Source organism: Pinus tabuliformis, chromosome 5_1, assembly GCF_031772625.1.
Source record: "Pinus tabuliformis cultivar Carrire ecotype Pingquan chromosome 5_1, CPIR1, whole genome shotgun sequence".
Lineage (NCBI taxonomy): Eukaryota > Viridiplantae > Streptophyta > Pinopsida > Pinales > Pinaceae > Pinus > Pinus tabuliformis.
The window spans coordinates 533533581-533539022 of NC_142305.1; the positions used below are offsets into that span (position 1 = coordinate 533533581).

At 35.8% G+C, this 5442-nt stretch overlaps 1 pseudogene; it reads left to right on the forward strand.

Annotated features, from left to right (window-relative positions):
* Positions 1-4476: 4476 nt before the first annotated feature.
* LOC149165902 (serine/threonine-protein kinase STY13 pseudogene) lies at positions 4477-5236 on the forward strand (annotated as a pseudogene).
* The last annotated feature ends 206 nt before the right edge of the window (positions 5237-5442 follow it).

Here is a 5442-nt window from a genome sequence, read left to right on the forward strand (position 1 = left end):
TAATTGATAATTAGCTTTAAGTGGTTTATTCATGCTACATGAAAAATCCAATGTCATAGATGAATGCCTTTTAATACACATTTAATCTTCAAAATCAATATCTTAATGATAATTTAGAAGTATTTACATTAAGTATTTAATAATTAAAGAACACGGGGACTTATATAAATTTCAACTAAAATACATGAGTTACGTTTCACATTTATTTCTTCCCCATTAAAAATGCTTATCATTTTCTCTTCTTAGTGAAAGTAATGGTCAATCATGGTTTTCCATACTATTGGTTGACACTAAATTTACATCGAGACTATTATTGGTTTTGACAATGTTTACAAGGAGATATCAATATCCACACGACCATCAATCGTGCTAATATTTGAAAACCCCTGCCTCCACTACTTACAAGAATTCACCACTAAAGTTTCTTGTTTACTTCATTTTGTGACACTGTCCATCATAATGGAATGACCTGAATACCAATTTAAGAACTCTCATTTGATGTACTTGGATTTGAGTGGAGATAGACCAATGGTGCCTAACCTTCTTGAAATACGTAGATCAACAATGTATAACCTTTATAGTATATGCCTCCATTCTATGAAGATGAATGATGACCCCCTCATTAGTGCTTCATAAATGCACAAAGGGGCCGTATGAAATTGAGCACAAGAACATTTTACTAAGGTTTTAATAGACTAGTTTCAATGCAATGCAAGAGACACCTATCCTTGTCATTTACAGGAAGATCCTCACATCACCATCATTCAATCAACAAATCCCTTGTAGGTTGGGGGAAACGGGGTTAGAGTTGCGAGACATAAAATTTAAACATCGATAAATCTAGCATGTTATCCATAACTATAATATCTTGATTGGATGTTTGACATACGAATATGATTTAACTTAAATCAATTTCTTCTAAGAGTTTGATTTCACACTCCTATTTTGTATTGATACTATTGTACATAACAACCCCATGTTTGACCTATTCATGATCTATAATTGGTTAGAAATTACTTGCAAATTATTTTAATGTTGAATCAATTTAATATGGAAATTTACAAAAAAAATGAATGTTGTTGGAGGCCTTGTAATAGAATACTTCCAAATTTAATGAAATATGTGTTCAATACTTAAACATCAAATGAATGAAGGACGAAAATAAAATAAATAGTCAAAACAAAATTTATCTAACACATTCATTCTTTAAAATGAAATATACTTGAATACAAACATACTAACTTTGCAAGTGCATCCCAAGAGAGACGACCCTCATGGCTGGGAGCACTACACAAAGCTAAAGGCTCATGAAATTATTAGCAACTAAGTATTTCATTAACAAATTCATAATTACAAAATACAATGCATGAAGCCCCTTAATCTATCTTAGAAAATATCTTTGATATATATCCCCCGTGTCTAACCTCTTTTTCTTTTTAATTCCCTTTGTTTATATTGGAGGTATGCTAGTGGAACAAGATGTTCAAAATTACAGTTTGTTTAATCTATCTTCAAAATTACAATGCATATGTGGAAATATGAATACTTTGTATCAAATGTGAAACTATACTTAACAACGAAGCAAAGACACTTTTTTTTTTCAAAAGGAAAAAACACGTTCTTTTCATTTTATAAAAAAGAGAGTACAAAAAACAGAGGTCATTTTCCTCAAAATCTCTTACATTTTGTTAATTTAAAACCACTATTTCCTCCAAAAAAAAACTAGGAAATCACCTCCTATAATTTTCAATACTACTCTATTTTGGCTCATGTTTCCTCTTCTTTTCATGTCTTTAATGTCCCTCATAGGTTTATAGAAATTCCACATATCTGCATAAAATTTTAGTTTTAATAGTGATACTTAGATTTTGTTTGAGTACAAAAATGCCCTTTTGTTTTATCCTAAAGACTAGTAGCAATGTCTCATTTGACATAAAAATAACTATAGTGCATATTAAGAGAAGTTAATGCTCCGAGTATTCATCAGGGAATCTTGCAAAATAAAATTTCCCAAGATCCTTGGCAATTCCTCTCTTGGATAGAAGATCCGAACTTGGTTTTGTTCCCTATATATGTGCCAAAAAGATATTGACTGGAAAGAACTCACCATATTGCATACATGGCGTGTCCAATTGCATAGAATGGGAGGATTTAAGTGTGATTGATCCTTAACCCATTCAATAATACCTTTTGCATCTCTGTGGATGTGAAGTGTCTCCAGCCCCAGCCATCTAGAGCATATCAAAACCCCCCATAATGCTATAATTTCTTCCCTGTTGTTTGTACCTCTACCACCCTCCCACCAGAAGTGATAATATATTCCAGGATCTAACACAATAAAATCTACGCAACCACATTTCCTTTGCTGACATGCACCATCAAAAATACCTGTCGGTAGTTCTTTCCAAATGTCCTTAAACTTGATCTCTCTCTTTTTGTTGCTCTTGTTTTTCGACTCTATTTCTAAATAATATTCCACTGACATAATGATAACAACTCTAACATTAGCATATTTCTGATCAAACAAGAGAGAGTTCCTACATCTCCATATGGACCATATGATGTAAAAAGGAAGGGATCTGTGTTTATTTTGGGACAAAAACCAAGAAGTTAAGCACATCTCGAGTGATTGTAACTCCCATACCTCTACAATGTTTAATGCTTCCATGACTCCTTCCCACGCCACCACAACACACGAGTATCTCAATAAAAGGTGAAAAACATCCTTCGGCCCCTGATTGCACATGGGGCAGATACTTGGATCTATGAAGCCCCTACGAAGGAGGTTGCTCCACGTCAAGATTCTATCATGTAGCACCAACTAGCAAAAACATAAGAGTTTTCTTGGGACCTCCCATTTCCACCCACATTGAAACCACCTAAATTTTTCTTGTGGCGCCTTCGTTTTGGGAAGCCTACTGTATATCTCCCAGGCTACTGCTTGCCCCTTCTTCAGTTTCCCATCCCAAACCATCCTATCCCCATTAGCATTGATATGAGTACTATCAATGCATAACTGTGACATGTATCCTTCCATTCTACAACAAGGCCCCCATTTAATCCTAGATTATCTTCCTTAAGCCATTGGTAGAAGAAATTTTCTTGATTGTGTGCACGATGAATTTGATTAAGATAGTAAATATTGTTGTCATGTAGAAATATTAGAAGGGGAACCGATAATGAATGATTCTAGGAGAAACCCTAAGAGCATCTAATCCAATCTCTATTTGCGAGCCATATCCAACGTCCCACCTAAGAAACCCAAAAAAACAATGTAAGTTTTTCATCATGCTACACCAAATGTGGGAGGAGTCATAAACACTAAAAAGTGCCCATCGCATTGCGAAGCAAGGACTCATAAATGCTAAAAAGTGTCCATCACATGAGGAAATACTAGTAAATGACAATGTTCATTTGGTTGAGTGATATTAACAAAAGGGTGGAAAAATGTAATTGTTAACATAAATACCACTGGTAGTGAAAGAATATGGAGCATCTAGGCCAAAAACTTTGGATGGATCTCATCTAATTTGTGCTCACTTCTATTATATAAAATATCTCATATAAAGCAGGTTCTTTGTATTAATGGCAACAACTGATTGAAACTAATTACATTGGACACTTCACGTGTTTATATCAAACTTGATAATAACAAGAAAGTACTTTAAATATCTCATCAAACATACTTTTTTTATTTGTCATCTAATAATTACATTGAAGGTGTTCCTCTATGGAGTTATATGGGGAAAAACTATTCATCCCAATCAATCCCATCCCTCCATTTTCGTCCTCCTCCAACCAATCATTTTTCAACACGTGGTAGTGATCCATTACTTCTTTTGTTATGGTACTGGAGACAAAGGAGGGAGATTCACAGCACTGCACTTCAAGTCCTCCATTCTCTGTTACTTGGAACCGCCTTTTTCCGCTGCCGCTGTCCCCAAGCCTCCCAATTCCCGCATGTGGAAAATCCGCCCTCTGCCTTTGGACACCCTCAACTCGGCGCCTTTCCATGGAGCTGAAGCAACAATGAGAGGAGGGGCGATTCCGGTCGTTGTTTTCTAGCCTTGCAAAGTAAGTATTTGCGATGTAAAAGCTTCAATATTTGGGCGATTTCTGTGGAGCACTTTCATTTGGGTTTCTGGATATGCTATTTTTAACGATACCTAGGAATAGAATAATGGGTTTTCTTAATATTAGGAGCTCAAAAAAGCAAGGTTTGATTAAAGATAGCTATCATTTTTTTTATTAGACATGCCTCTGTATTGCAAAAATGGACACCATCTATGGTTGTTTCAATTTATCTGCAAATAAACCTTATGGGTATAGTGTAGCTCTTTACATTTTGATGGTGTTAAAATGTATTTTTTTAGGTTCGGTTTGATAGAATGTCAGACTGTAAACTACAGGCGATCAAGGTGGGGGTGGGGGTAAACAAATTATCTGAGATTGGTAGAAGTAGAAAATTATAGAACAATGGAATATGAAGTCATTGAAGGGTTTTATCTTAGTCTTAGAGAAGCCTCAAACATCTCTGTGGAGAGTGTGAGAAGCTTGCAGACCAGTAATGGAGGTGGGTCTGTGTCCATATCCATTATGGACAACAGTGTTGGCTCAAACAATTCGAGAACAACGATATTAATGCATCTCAATTTGTAAACCAGGACAAAAACCCATGGCAAATTTGTAGCTCACAGTGTGGCCCATAACAACATAGCTTCTCATACCCTTGGAGAAGATGTCCTTGCACATACACTTATGGATGATAGGTATCCAACTAATGGCCTTGAGAAATATGATGAGTGGACCATTGACTTAAGAAAACTTTAGAAAGGTACCTATAATTGCGAGGATGTTGTAGTGAAGATCCTTGAGAGGCCGAAGGATAATACAGAGAAACCCTAAATATTGGAGCAGAAATTTAGATAGGAGGTCAAGATGCTGGTGACTTTGAGGCATCTGAATGTGGTGAGATTCATAGGGGGTTGTCAGAAACCTATGGTTTGGTGTATTGTTACAGACTATGCCAAGGGGGACTCTGTGAGGCAGTGTTTGGAAAATAGATAGAACCGCTTAGTGCCTTTAAAATTAGTAGTGAATAAGGCATTGGATGTGGCAAGGGGCATGGAGTATTTGTAGAGTCTTGGTTTTATTCATAGGGATCTATAATATGCTCGTAACTAAAAAAAAGTCTATCAAGATTTTAGATTTTGGGTTTGTTAGAATTGAAGTGTAGATGGAGGGCATGAATCCAAAAATTGGGATGTACCATTGGATGGTGCTCTACGCTAGATCTTGTCCTACTTTTCTTATCTTTGGGAAAACGTCATAATCTATGCAAGAACATTTCCTTTGGAAAGCACCTCTTCAGTGTTAGTCTTCGATGTTTATTCTGTTGGAGGTGCGATTGTTTCTTCAAGAGACAGTTCAATCACCTATTGA